At 39.6% G+C, this 15,718-nt stretch overlaps 1 protein-coding gene across 2 annotated transcripts in view; it reads left to right on the top strand.

Annotated features, from left to right (window-relative positions):
• The window catches only part of RNF150 (ring finger protein 150), a 293,201-nt gene that overhangs the window by 185,828 nt on the left and 91,655 nt on the right, over positions 1–15,718 (top strand). The gene's annotated exons all lie outside the window — the stretch shown is intronic.

Here is a 15,718-nt window from a genome sequence, read left to right as displayed (position 1 = left end):
TTTTCAGGAATATCAATTTACACACTCTGCCAAATTACAAGCTAGATAGTGTGGTGGGAGTTGAAAATGGCACAGTTGCTTTGGAAATGTGTTTGACAGTTTCTGTGAAAGTTAAATGCATACTACCCTCTAATCTAGCGATTCTACTCTTGGATACATCTCCAAGAGAATGAATGTGTACGTTCACAGAACGACTTGTACAAGAATGGTCATAGCGTGTTTATGCATAATGGGCAAAAAATGAAAACAACTAGCAAGAGGAAAATCTATAGATTAATTTGGTACATACATGCAATGGAATATTAGTGATAAGAAGAAACAAGGAACAAGCTATTGATATATATCAAAGCATAGATAAATATGAAAATACCATGTTAAGCAAAAGAAGCCAGGCAAAAATAAATACCTACTTTAGGATTCCATTTATATGAAATTCAGTCACAGGCAAAGCTAACCTGTGGTGACAGAAGTCATAATGGTGGCTTCGTGGCAAGGAGTGGGTATTCACTGGTAAGGAGAGGAGAGAAGTATGGGGTGATGGAAACAGTGGGTGTTTGTACATAAACATATACCTACTCAGTGAACCATCAAGCTTGTTTAAGATCTATACCTTTAGGGGTGCCTGGGTGGCTCAGTTGGTTAAGCGTCTGATTCTTGGTTTCAGCTCAGGTAATAATATCACAGTTCGTGAGTTCGAGCCCCTCATCAGGCTCTCTGCTGACCGTGTGAAGCCTGCTTGGAATTCTCTCTCTCCCTCTCTCTCTGCCCCTCCCCTGCTCACTCTCTCTGTCTCTCTCTCAAAATATATACATATATATATATATATATATATATATATATATATATGCACACACACACACACACACATATATATATGTGTGTATATATATATATACACATATATATATACACACATATATATATATTTAAATCTATACCTTCATTTAAAATAATGGAAAAAAATAGGGGTGCCTGGGTAGCTCAGTCAGTTGAGCGTCCGACTTCGACTTGCGTCATGATCTCATAGTTTGTGAGTTCAAGCCCTGCATCTGGCTCTGTGCTGACAGCTCAGAGCCTGGAGCCTGCTTCAGATTCTGTGTCTCCCTCTCACTCTGCCCCTCCCCAGCTCACGCTCTGTCTGTCTCAACAATAAATAAACATTAAAAAAAACACTTAAAAAAATAAACATAAAATAATGGGAAAAAATGTTTTAAATACCAAAGAAGCTACATTGTGGACTTTTTAACAAATGTAGTTCATTTTGTACATTAGTCAAAATTAAAATCTAAATTCCAAGTTTGTTGATGGTGTTTTCTAATAAGCTTTTTCTTTGATTCTTTTGGGTCTATCTGTATACACTGCCAAAAATTATTTATCACTTAATCTAAGGGATTAAAGGAAGGAAACATGAAAGGAAATAGTGCTGATAAATGATGTCTGGTGGGTTATTTTCTGTTGTATTTTCAACAGAGCGAATGCTGCCTTAGGAAAGAAGTCTTGAACTGTAATAACCTTCTTAAATATGGCATTCTGACTTCAAATGTCCTGATCCCCAGTTATATTAATCAACTGGACACACAGGATGAATGCCAACCAGCTTTCCTGCTCCAGCCAAATGATATAATTAGACCAGGGTCAAGTTTTAATCACAGAGCTTCCCTCTACCAGAACCCAAAGAAATGAAACACCTATAAAATGAGGGTCTGAAATTCCCTTGTAACTTGCATTCCCAAAGGATAAATTTCTTCCATTGTAGCTAAAAAAGAAATTGAGTGTAGTAGCCAGAGGATCTTATACCATTCCTTAGTATTTGAAGTTTATTGGTTTTTCTTTAATGCTATTTAAACCTGATGGTATAGACAACTAGATGAAATTAAGTAGCTGTTTATTATAATACTTGAACATTGTAAAGCACTCTACTGTTACATATAATGTCTAATTTGTATCTCACAACAACCTATAATAAAGGTAGAGCAGGTATCATTACGGCTCCTTTATTTTACTGAAAGAAACCTGTTAACTCAGAGAGGCTGGTCAGAGCCCAGAGCAAAGCCAGGTTCTCTGACTTCTCAGGCTTGGTTCTTTCCCCTGTAAAGCTGCATTTGACACCTTTACCCACCCACCCCCACCCCCCCGTCACGCAAGGATGCTCTGTTGAATGCTCAGCTCTTGGAATATGGTTTGATAAAGTCTATCCCCAGCAACCCCCATCTCACTCTAGGCCAAATGCCTGAGCATCCCAAAGAAACCAAATCCAATGTAAGCTAGCTTTAAGGATTTTACTCTCTCCACAGTGATTCCAAGTTTAGTTTTGTGGCCCTGAAAACAGGCCAGCCTTGTTCATAGGAGGCCAGTGCTGGTGCTAGTAAGGTGAGCAATAATTTATTTCACTGCATTCTTTGTTTTTCCCCCTCCATCAGGTAAAACTGCTAGCATAGCATATTAGCTTGCCAAAACAAAGTAATTCTGTTTTTAAACAATAGCCAGAATATGGTTACTGCTGATTCTGTGTGATAGCTCTTTTTCCCTTTTCCTTTTCTCTTCTTTTTTGTTTTAAATGATGTTTGCATAACCTAAATAGGGGGGGATCAGGGAAATGCAGTTTCTCATAATTGGCCAAAACATTTCAGACCAAGCCCAATGGCAGAATTACCCCCACAGTGAGGCTCTAGGCCAGTTGGATAGGGTTACAGTAGGGAGGGGCTGGTGTCTGCTTAACTGGCCTGATCAACACCATGCCCACATTGTCACCACTGCAAGGACTTTATGTATAGGAGACATTAGAAAACTGAGACAGTAGAAGGAAATAACTTGATGACGGGAAGCCTATCATCACAAGGAATGAGGGACATCTAGCTCAGGTCCATGGCTTTTTCCTCATTGTTCATACCTCTTTGCTACTCAGTCCATCCAGATTATTTCAAAATACTGATTTGGATCCATCCATTCCAGCTTTATTTCCTGTTCTTACTTTGTAAATAGTCTAGCTTTCAACCCAACTGAGTTTCTCATCCAAATCATGAGACTAGAGCTGTCTTTACTCATGTAAATTCCGTCTCCTTAGATTCTTTCCTTGGGTCTCCACACTTCAAAGTTCTCCCCATCCTGTAGCTCCCAAATTTCCTCACAAAGGAACTGCTTCCTTCCTCAAATTCTGTGATACTTTTACTTGTATCTCTTTATGATCCATCACTTTATATGTAGTACTAACATCACTTAAAATAGTTGGGGCACCTGGGTAACTCAGTCAGTTAAGCTCTTGATTTCAGCTCAGGTCAGATCTCATGGTTTGTGAGATGGAACCCCGCATCGGGCTCTGCGCTGACAGCACAGAGCCTGCTTAGGATTCTCTCCCTCCCTCTCTCTCTGCCTCTCTCCTACTCAGCTCTCGCTCTTTCTCTCAAAATAAATAAATAAACATTTTTTAAAACGTAGTTAATGGCACCATTATCCACTGAACACTTAGTGGCCAAGCACTTTACAAACAAATACTTAATCCTCACAACAACCTGGTAAGGTATTTTACTAGTCAGGATCTAGGTTTTGCTGCTGCAGCAACAACAACAACAACAACAACAACAACCCTCCCAACTCTCCGTGGCTTAACACAACAAAGATTTCTCATGTTTTGTGTTTATCTGTGCATCAACAAGGAATGTCTGCTCATGGCTGTCAGGTGACAAAGCAGTCACCACCTCAAACACTGTTAACTTTGACAAGTCAGTAATTAAATCCCATGACCTGAAGTGAAATCTTCTATTTCTTTTTTTACCTTATTGGCCAGAATTAGTCACATAGCCACAGCTACCAACAGGAGAGCCTATAATCATCCCATGTGCTTGAAAGATGCAAAGGTAGCATAATGGATGAATAGTATTAAAGAGTGCCTCAGATGGGTACTATTATTATCCTCATTTTACAGACAAAGAAACTAAGGCTCAGAGAGGTTCAGGGTTATCCCAGGACTGTCGGCGAAGATTAAAAATGAAACGTGCTTTACCCCCAGCCTATGCTTTTAACCTCTACACAGTATGGACTGTGCATCTTCCAATCAGCCTGTCAATTCTTTATTTAAAACACCTCACAGGGCGCCTGGGTGGCTCAGTCGGTTAAGCGTCCGACTTCGGCTCAGATCATGATCTTCTGGTTTGTGAGTTCGAGCCCCACATCGGGCTCTGTGCTGACAGCTCAGAGACTGGAGCCTGCTTCGGATTCTGCATCTCCCTCTCTCTCTGCCTCTCCCTCACTTGTGTGCTCTCTCTCTCTCTCTCTCCCTCTCTCCCTCTCTCTCCCTCTCTCTCTCAAAAATAAGTAAAATGTAAAAAAAAAAAAGAAAAATACCTCACCAATAGGATGCATGTCTGGCCCATATGATTTTCCTACTTTTTCCTCAGAACTCAGCATTCCAAACAGTGAGTTCTGGTATCAGTTTTGGAATCTCTTTACAACATACAGAAATACTCTTCAGATTTTCTCATGTATAACTAGGAAATACACCTTCTATACGACACTAAAGTGCCACTGTGTCAACAATTTTTTCACTAACAGAGATAGAAGTTAAACCTACTACTTTGCATAATATACAGTACAGTAGAAAATGTAGAGAAATCTCATGATACATTGAATGCCTGGGTTGCTAGTTACTGGACCAAAGGCATGGCATTTGGGCAAAAGATAATGCACAAAAGAAGTCAATGATTTCCGTGTGTTTTTCAAAGACATGACAGTCAAGATCCTGGCAAAGTTCTGGTTGAATTCACCTGATTTTAGGAGTAGCTAGACAAACAAAATCCTATAAGAAATCAGCAAGAGTTGGGGCGCCTGGGTGGCTTGGTCGGTTAAGCGTCCGACTTCGGCTCAGGTCATGATCTCACGGTCCGTGAGTTTGAGCCCCGCGTCAGGCTCTGTGCTGACAGCTCAGAGCCTGGAGCCTGTTTCAGATTCTCTGTCTCCCTCTCTCTCTGCCCCTCCCCTGTTCATGCTCTGTCTCTCTCTGTCTCAAAAATAAATAAACGTTAAAAAAATTAAAAAAAAAAAAAGAAAGAAATCAGCAAGAACAAGTTAGGTTTCTTTTGTCCTCTGGGTAGGAGTGGAATACATTTCTCCTATGCAACATCCATGACACCGTCTGGGCTCAGTCAACATTCTGTAAGTGCCATCACCACTGCCATTATGGCCATTCTAACCGAGTAATGCTTGTGCTCAGTTCCATGAACTGATGTTCCCAAAATGAGATTTGCATAGAAGGAATGGCCCTATGCGGTGTCTACCAGGCAACCTAGGCAGATCATGGACTCATCAATGCCCCTAATGTTCTTGTCAGGACCCACCGACCCCCAGAAGAAGACAGAATTCTTTTACGTTTTAGAACCCATAAAAATTAAGGCAAGTGCTTCCTGAGTAAGCTCTACCACAGAACGCTCACTTGCAAGAAATCACGACGGGGAAAACGGACTTTCAGAATTCATTTTTTCAACAAACAATACTGAAAGTATATCCTATTCCAGGTACTCTACTAGGTTTTGGAGACAGAAATACTTTAACTCTGCCCTCCAGTGTGTCTCAAATTCACTTGGGACATAGAACAGTAAAATAGGGTGGATACTGAGCCTATAAGGTTGCGCTCATTGTTTAGAGCTGGCCTCCACTCTTATCCGACAGTGCCCACACTGTGCCAGGTGTTAAAATGCTTTTAACTTCACCCATATGTAAACAAGTAATTTAAAAAAAAAAAAAACAACCCTATGACACTCCAGCTGTTAATGTGCCAGGTAGTATTCTGAATATTTTATGTTTTGTGTCCCATCTTCTTTTAATATTTAAATTTATTCTCACTTGAAGGACCTAAGTGTAAACCGGATACTTTTTTACAGGCTAAAAGGGATTATTCATTTCAATATTGATTCACTCTGCCATATTGCTCTCACAAAAGGTTAGACTGACCAATTTATCTTCCCACCAAACGTACATAAGTGTTTATGCCATAGCCAGCATAACCTATTATCAAATTTAAAAATAAATGCAAATTTGGGGAGCCTGGGTGGCTCAATTGGCTAAGCATCTGACTTTGGCTCAGGTCATGATCTCGCAGTTTGTGGGTTCAAGCCCTGCAGCCGGCTCTGCGCTGACAGCTCAGAGCCTGGAGCCGGCTTCGGATTCTGTGTCTCCCTCTCCCTCTCCCTCTCCCCCACTCACGCTCTGTCCCTTTCTCAAAAATAAACATTTAAATTTTTTTAAAATAAATAAATGCAAATTATCAGCAAAAATGAACTTACTGTTTTAATTTACATTTTTCTGATTTAAGTTAGGAAATGCTTTTGTAAGTGTTTTAATACTTTTATCTGAAGTCTTAAAATTCAGTTTGGGCAAAAATATTAGCAAGGAATATTTTTTTTACCAATAATTGTGCATTTGTGAAAATGTATCAGAACAAATAAAATAATTTTTAGATATCTGGATACAAGATCAACATGAAATCAGTGGTTTTCAATTCATTGGAATGATACTAGCTAAGCAGTACCAAAATTCTTTGTCTTTTTTCCTTTCTTTCTACCTTTTGACCCCCTCACCCGTGTTTCCCATTCACCACTGGCAACCAGCAATCTGTTTTCTGTATCTATGAGCTTGTCTTGTGGTTGTTGTTGTCTTTGTTTTTAGATTTCATGCATAAGAGAGATCATACAGTATTTTATCTTTCTCTGACTTATTTAACTTAGTATAATGCCCTCCAGGTTCATCCATGTTGTCGCAAATGGTGAGATTTCATATTTTTTCCAGGTTCATCCATGTTGTCGCAAATGGTGAGATTTCATTCTTTTTAGTGCTGAGTAATATTCCAGTGTGTGTGTGTGTGTGTGTGTGTGTGTGTGTGTGTGTGAGAGAGAGAGAGAGAGAGAGAGAGAGAGAGAGAGAGAGAAGGTACACCTCATTTCTTTATCCATTCATCCATTGACAGACACTTGACTATTATAAATAATGTTGCAATAAATATGGAGGTGCATCTATCTTTTTGAGTTAATGTTTTTGTTTTCTTCAGATAAATACCCAGAAGTTGAATTGCTGGATCATATGGTAGTTCTATTTTCAATCTTATGAGGAACCTTCATACTGTTTTCCACAGTGGCTGCAACAATTTACCTTCCCACCAACAGGGCACAGGGTTCCCTTTCCTCCACATCCTCTCCAACACTTTGATGTGTCTTGTATTTTTGAGAAAAGCCATTTTAACAGGTGTGAATTGATATTTCATTGTGGTTTCAACTTGCATGTCTCTGATGATCAGTGATCTTGAGCATCCTTTCATGTATTTGTTGGGCATCTGTATTGTCTTCTTTAGAAAAATGTTTATTTGGATCTTTAGCCCATGTTTTAATTGGATTTTTTTTTTGCTATCAAGTTGTATGAATTCTTTATATATTTTGGATATTAGTCCTTTATCAGGTATATGACTTGCAAATATCTTCTCTCATTCTGTAGGTTGCCTTTTCATTTGGTTGTGGTTTCCTTTGTTCTGCAGAAGCTTTTTAGTTTGTTATAGTCCCACTTGTTTATTTTTTTCCTACTTGTTTATTTTTGTTTTGTTGCTTTTGCTTTTGGTGTCAGATTCAAAAAACTATTGCCAAGACGTATGTCAAGGAGCTTAACTGCCTATGTTTTCTTCTAGATTTATGGTTTCAGGTATTATATTTAAGTCTTTAATCCATTTTGAATTAATTTTTGTGTATGGTGTAAGATTGGGGTAGACTTTTTATTCTTTGGCTGTCCAGTTTTCCCAACACCATTTATTGCAGAGACTGTCCTTTCCCCATTGTGTGTTCTTGCCTCCTTTGTTGTAGATTGATTGACCATATATGCATGGGTTTATTTCTGGGCTCTTTATTTTGTTCCATTGATCTATGTGTGTCTGTTTTTATGCCAGTACGATACTGTTTTAATTATTGTAGCTTTGAAGTATAATTTGAAATCAAGGGACATGATTCTTCCAGCTTTGTTCTTTCTCAAGATTGCTTTGGCTATTTGTGGTTTGTGTGTGTGTGCGCGCGCACGCGCGCGCGTGTGTGTGTGTGTGTGTGTGTGTGTGTGTGTGTTTGGATCCATAAAAATTTTGGGATTATTTGTTCTATTTCTTTGAAAATTGACAGTGGAATTTTGATAGGGATTATATTGAAAATGTAGATTGCTTTGGGTTGTATGGATTTTTAATAATATTGAATTCTTCCAATCTATGAGCATGGAATATCTTTCCATTTATTTGTGTCTTCAGTTGCTTTTATCCATGTCTTCTAATTTTCAACGTACAGGTCTTTCACCTACTTGGTTACATTTATTCCTTGGTATTTTATTCTTTTTGATGCAGTTGTAAATGGTTTTGTTTTCTTGATTTCTATTTCTAACAGCTCATTATAGTATATAGAAACACCACAGATTTTTGTGTATTGATTTTGTGTCCTTCAGTTTTACTGAACTCATTTATTCTAAAAGTTTTGGGATGGAGTCTTTAGAGTTTTCTATATATATCATCTGCAAATAGTGACAATTTTATTTCTTCCTTTCCACTTTGGATGCCTTTATTTTTCTTGCCTCATTGTTCTGGCTAGGACTTAAATACTATGTGAAATAAAAGTGGTGAGAAGTGGGCATCCTTGTCTTCTTCCTGATCTTAGAGGAAACGTTTTCAGCTTTTCACTATTGAGTATAATGTTAGCTGTGAGTTTGTCATATATGGTCTTTATCGTGTTGAGGTACCTTCCCCTCTATACCTTCTTGAGAGTTTTTATCATAAATGGATGTTGAATTTTACCAAATGCTTTTTGTGCGTCCATTGAGATGATCATATGATTTTTATCCTTCATTTTGATAATGTGCTATGACATATTGACTAATTTTGTGGGTGTTGAACCATCCTTGCATCTTGGAATAAATCCCACTTGGTCATGGTATATGATCCTTATAATTTATTGTTGGATTTGCTTCTCTAATATTTTGTTGAGGATATTGGCTTATATTTTTCTTGTGTATCCTTCTTTAGTTTTGGTATCAGGGCAGTGCTGGCCTTATAAAATGAGTGTGGAAGAATTCCCTCCTCTTCTTTTCTTTGGAAGAGTTTGAGAAAGAGTGGTATTAATTCTTCTTTGAATGTTTGGTACATTGCACCAATGAAGCCATCTGGTCCTGGACTTTTTTATTTGTTGGCAAGTTTTTGATAATTGATTCAATCTCCTTACTAATAATTAGTCTGTTCAGATTTCCTACTTCATCATGATTCAGTCTTGTAGATTGAATGTTTCTGGAAATTTATCCATTTCTTCTAGATGTCTAATTTGTTGGCATAAAATTGTTGTAGTGGTTTCTTATGAACCTTATATTTCTGTGGTATCAGTTGTATCATCTCTTTCGTTTATTTTTTTTAATGTTTATTTTGAGAGAGGAAGCAAGCATGGGGGGGGGGGTGCAGAGAGAGAGGAGAGAGAGAATTTCAAGCAGGCTCTGTGCTGTCAGGACACAGCCCCATGCAGGGCTCAATCTCATGACTGTGAGATCAGGACCTGAGTCAAAATCAAGAGTCAGACACTTAACCAACTAAACCACCAAGGTGCCCCTCATCTCTTTCATTTCTGATTTGAGTCCTCTCCCTTTTTTACTTAGTGAGTCCAGCTAAAGGTTTGTCAATTTTATCTTTTCAAAGACCAGCTCTTAATTTCATTTATCTTTTTTATTGTCTTTTTAGTCTCTGTTTCATTTCTTTCTGCTCTAATCTTTGTTATTCTCTTCAGTCTACTAACTTCAGGTTTTGTTTGTTCTGCTTTATTCCTTTGTCCTTTGATTGTAATAACAACCCTCTGAAGGATTATCACAAACAGTATTACTTCAGAGGGTTGTTGCAACAATTAAAGGACATTGTCATAAAACACGAAAGAGAAAACTGAGCCACAGGCAAGTTAAGTTACTTACCCAAGGTCACAGTGCTAAGGAGAGGTAGTCAAACCCTGAAATCAGGGCACATACTACTGCAACATATGTAGGAAAACACAGTGGAGCAGAAATAAAAAGAAACCAGCTCTCTTTGGCAGAGTTTAAAAAAAAGGGATGGGATATTCAGAGAAGAGAAGGGATATCTGAGCTATGAGATAAAATATGAGCAGGATTTGACATACCAGGAGAAAAAATGAGAAGGGCATTCCAGAGTTATGGTAAAAGTGTGCGGTAAATGTAGGGACGTAACAGAAGATGTGACACGTGCCACGGTGGGTGAGGCTTCTGTGTGCCTTGTCTTCAGGCATTCTGACTTTGTGCTCTAGGGAGAGAGGAGCAGCTGAAGCATTTCAAGCCTGAGGAGTGATATCATATTTGTATTTAGAAAGCTAAAGCAAGAAAGGAAAACCAGACCATGTCAAGAAGAGCCCTGACGAAGAGTGGGTATGACTTTCTGTGGTACTTGAAGATTCAAATATGAACATTTTATAGAAAGGCTGCCAACTCAACATTTAACCAAGTCTGTTTGTTGGGCAGTGGAGAATGGGGCAGTACAAAGCGTTTAGAGGCCAGTGTTATCCTCTCCCCAAATAAATCAACCCAACTAATATCTAAGTATAGTCCTGAGGAGGCCAGTATTATTTGACAGCTTTTCCCTTCTGTAGCCAAGTGCATATGCTTAAGGCAGATCACTTTTCCCTTTGGTTTTGCCTGATCTCCAACCCCGTAACTAAGATACTGCCTCCTTGAAACTGAACCACAAAAATACTTTGGGAAAGAATAAAAATTTTAATTCCTCCAAACTGCACCCCCCCCCCACCCATGATGGTTCAGTGTGGGGAAGGAAGGGTTGCAGAGTGCAGACTTGGGTAAAACCACTGACACTAGGGCTGGGCTTGAGCCCTAGCTCTGCAGCTTACAAGCTCTTGGCTTAATTTATTTTACTTTGATGAGCTTCAAGCTTACTCCTCCATAAAATGGGAATAATAATTTTTACCTCATAGAGCTGTTATGAATTAATAATTTCACATGCCTGTTGCATAGTAACATGCCTGTTGCATGTTATATGTGGAGGAATATTGATAAATATTAAGTTGATATTGATTAACTTAGCGTGTCTTAATTTAAAAACTCTGACTTCATTGACAACTTTACAAATAAGATTGTGAGGTTCTGAGGAAATATTTTGACTACCCATAGAAGCACTGGATACATCCTATTTAAATAGTTAATGTTGTCTGGGTCCCTGAGTGACTTGATAACCATCTTACTGAAGGGAATGAAACAGTTTGTATTGTAAAGAAAAGCCATGGACTTCTAATGTCAATGTCAGGGTGACAGGGTCTGACAAAGCCTATAAAAGTGAATGAGATGGAAAGGCTAGAAAAGCTCTGTTCTTCCTCCAGGTGGAGAAAAAAATGCCATTTATTTGGAGGGGGTGTCATACATATAGACAAAGGACAACAGAAAACAAGAATTAATAAATGGGGAAACAGGTTTAGCTGGGTTTGTCATTACTGCTAAAAAAATGTGAGAACTTATTTTATTACTCATAATCAGCTCAGCATCATTTTCAGTTGTCAGCATCATCTTTTGTCAGGTGCTTGAAGAACTTTGTTTGTTTGTTTATTTGTTTGTTTACTTTTGAGAGAAAGAGAGCACAAACCGGGGAGGGTCAGAGGGAGAGGAAGACACAGAATCAGAAGCAGGCTTCAGGCTCTGAGCTGTCAGCACAGACCCCGACGCGGGGCTTGAACTCATGAACCACGAGATCATGACATGAGCCAAAGTCAGACGCTTAACCAACTGAGCCACCCAGGCACCTCTGAGGAACTTTTACTTAAATGCTTGCTTCCCTTTGATGAAGAAAGAGGAAGAAGAGTTTTGGTCAATCCTCTGTTGTATTTCCAGCTTGCTAGGATTGTTAAGATAGACAAGATAGAATATCTTGTCCCATTGTTCCTCAGTGTGTACTTTCTCACACAGCCTTTGTTAAAACATGGGAAGAGACAGTCCCATACTGTGAATCGTACAAACAGGATGAGCTGAGGTTGACTTTGCTGTAGAGATGTTTACTCGACTGTTGGTACATCTCACTGAACGCTGGATTCTTTCCCTAACTCTTTATTTATTTAGTCTGGTAACTTTTATTTTTCTTTCCATTGGGGAGGGAAGAATTGTTTTTGCAATCCTAATTACAAGGATACAGTCTTCATGTTTGATAGTTAACACAAGAAATATGGTGTTAGAAAATGAATGTTCATTAATAATCAGCATGATCACCATCTATGTGTCACTTTAGCACTTTCATTTTTTGCCTTAGTTCTCCCTTTGAATTTTTAAAATTTGCCTTTACTTGTTAAAATGTTAAAAGTATATTCTAAAGAGTAAGAATTGGAGTAATAACATAATATCTAAAAATAAGATGGAGTACATTTATATCATTTAGATTAATGGTTGTGGGCGCCTGGGTGGCTCAGTTGGTTAAGCGTCCGACTTCAGCTCAGGTCATGATCTCACAGTTCATGGGTTTGAGCCCCGCATCGGTCTCTATGCTGACAGCTCAGAGCCTGGAGCCTGCTTCAGATTCTGTCTCCCTCTCTCTCAACCCTTTGCCTGCTAACGCTCTGTCTCTGTCTGTCTATCTCTCTCAAAAATAAACACTGAAAAACAACAACAACAAAATTTAATAAGATTAATGGTAGCTTAAAATTAAGGAGGGCCAGGAGTTATGTTTTAAGCTTTTGGTCATTACTTATCCCCCCACCCCAACGCCACCCCCCACACACATACAGAGTCATTCACTTGCAAACCCCATACTTATAAGAAAATTTCACAGATGAGCAACAGAGTCTTGGAGAACTAAGGCTTGCCTGAGATCAAACAGCCAGAAAATGATGGATCCAGGAGTATGGCTTTCCAGTGGCCTTTACATTGTGGTTCACAGGGAACCATTCAAGGACTATGCTGCTGTATTGATGGAGGGACCTTGTCTTATTCATCTTTGTACCCAGCTCCTAGCACAGAACAGAATGGAACAAGGAGGTGACGTAACCAGTGCTATATTTTAGGAAGATAAATCTGGCAAGGATGAGTGGGATGAAAAGAACAGGAAAAGCTGGTGGTGTGGAGAGCAGTTTAGATGTTATTGCAGTAATAAAGAACATTAACAAGATTAGGAGTGAGGAAGCAGTGTTGAGAATAGAAGCCAAGCAAAGCAGTAGAAGAGATTTAGCAAGACTGAGTCCATGGGCTTATGACCATGTGTAGGCAGTGAGGAGTACCAGGTCTTTTGATAAGTATTCATTTATATAGCAGATATTTCTGAGCATCACCTGTGTGCCAGGAACTATTCTAGATGCTGAGGATACAACAGAGAATTAGGCAAACAAGGATTTTGCTCTCATGGGCCTTACATTCTCATTGGAAGTTATATTGGTCAATGTTCTCCAGAGAATCCCACTATACTCCACTATATTATATATCATATGTGTATGTATATATATGAGACCATTTTCAAGGCATTGATTTTTTTCAAGAAATTGGCTTATGTGGGGTTGGCAAGTCAGGAATCTTTAGGGCAGGCCTACAGGCTGGGAACTTGAGGAGAATCTGGTGCTGTCATCTGGAGGTAGAATTTCTGGTTCCTTGGGAAACTTCAGTTATGTTCTTAAGGCCTTTAACTGATTGGATAAGGCCCACCTGGATTATTTAGGATAATCTCCTTTATTCCAAGTCAACTGATTGTAGATGTTAACCAGATCTGTGATATGCTCCTCGATTAGTGTTTCATTGAATGACTAGGCACTAGCCAAGTTTACCTGCAAAACTAACCATCACAGATGCACAAAGGGTTAGACTCGGGGTGTTCGAAAATAGCTATCAGCTTCTAGGGTTTGGAGATTCTGCATAAGTAGGTATATCTCCATTTTACAGATGGGGCATCCGAGACTTGGGGATATTAAGTGACTTATTGAGGTTAAAACAGCTAATGACTGGCCCTCCTTTCTGACTCTAACACGTATGCCAGAAACACGACAGAGGCTGCCTCCCAAGAACAGTCAGAAGGATCAGAATGTTTGACTTTTTTCCCCAGAGGAACACAGTTGGTGAGCAAGTTCAGATTCAGAGCTTGTTTCCTGAGTGCAGAGCCTGAACTTAGGGAGGTCCATACTGCTTTTGGGGGACAGGGTGATTTCCTCCTGCTTTCGTCCCTCCCTCACTTCTGCCAATGTCCAGCTCAGGGTTCTCGTGCCAGTCAGTCATTGTGCCTAGAATACCCTTCTTCTCCCCTCCCACTTCATGCGGATAATGTCTGTGTAGCCCTCAAGTATTCACTTTGGCACTTCATCAGGAAAATCTTCCCTGAGTATCCAAACAAAATAAATCTCCAGTCATAAGCCTTCCCAAACTCCATTTTCTTCTAAGGTGATACTTAGCACTATTGTCATTAAGTAATTTATGTTATTTTATTGACCTCTCCTCTCATTACATTCCCTAAAGGAAGGAGCCAAATCACTACCATGCTGATTCCCAGTGTTGAGCACAGTTCTCAGCATTTATTACTTGTTGGATGAATGTATGAGTAAAGAACCGAATGAATGTGATATGTGTCTTCTAAGGAATAAATCTGCAGGCATTCTAAACAGCAATCTGGAAACATGATGACACATCCAGGTTGCTACTCTCCTGTTCTAATCCCCAATCTAATCATATCCAGAGTACAGCTAACCCCATCCTTGACACGTGGATTCTTCTCAATTTCCATTTAAAAAATTGGCCCCTCCTGCACTCTTCCCTAATTTATGGGTCCCCTTTAAGCATTTGAGCCTAAAGCCCTCTAACACAAAGAAAAGGGTTAGACTGATAGAAGGAAAGAAAACAACGGTGAGAGAAGAGAGTAAACAGTGCACAGCCGAGGACAAAGTCAGGCATGAATGGAATGTCCTGCGAAGCCCTCATACTTAAGACAGATGGTTCCCTGTCTTCTTGCCCCAGGCAGGAAGTTCTGACTGCTTCTGCCTGTGGTCTGGAGTCTTGTGAGTGAGAAGAAAAGCTTCTGACTCGAGCAGTCCCTGATAATCTCTTGGGCTCTTGAGAGCCAAGTTGAGTGAAAGGTCAGTTAGGAGGCCCCCCTGTGCCTACTGAATGCCCCCCTCCTGCTGGCATGCAGTGAAGGCTCACGGGAGTGCCACATGAGAACAGCAGTGGAGTTGATTGAGCACATCAGCTGTACAAACAGGAAAGGGTACGGTACCCTTCACTCTGGCTTCTGATTTGACAGCCAGCAGCCATAACAACATAAAATGTCATCTGTATTGTTAAATGCTTCCAGGAGCTCTTTTGCCCTTTTGTGTGAGAGCCCAAATATTAATGGAAACAAGCCTTTATTTTGCAGTTGTCTTCTGACTGTGGAAAAAGAAAGTTTGGATTTATTTACAAGTCGCAAGTTATCCTGAAAGGCTTGTGCAGGCCTCCCCACCTGCATTCTTTCCATTAAGCATTCTTCCTATTGAGAAAGAGAAAAATCTCTCTGTGTCTGCATTCTCTATGTTTTCTGAAACTTGGAAGACTGTTGTGAATCGTATAGGACAGTCCTGGGATCCAGACAGATTTTGACTAAATCAGCACAGGGTATACCAGGAAGCTCACTGGCCCAGGAGCTAGGAGATGGAGGTTCAAGTCTCAGCTGTGCCTCTGAGCAGTTGAGTGACCTTGGACAAGTCTCTGGGCTGTGGTGGACTAG

This window comes from Panthera onca, chromosome B1 (genome assembly GCF_046562875.1).
Source record: "Panthera onca isolate mPanOnc1 chromosome B1, mPanOnc1 haplotype 2, whole genome shotgun sequence".
NCBI lineage: Eukaryota > Metazoa > Chordata > Mammalia > Carnivora > Felidae > Panthera > Panthera onca.
Note: the sequence above shows the minus strand (reverse complement) of the source record. Positions and strands in the feature narration are given on the sequence as shown.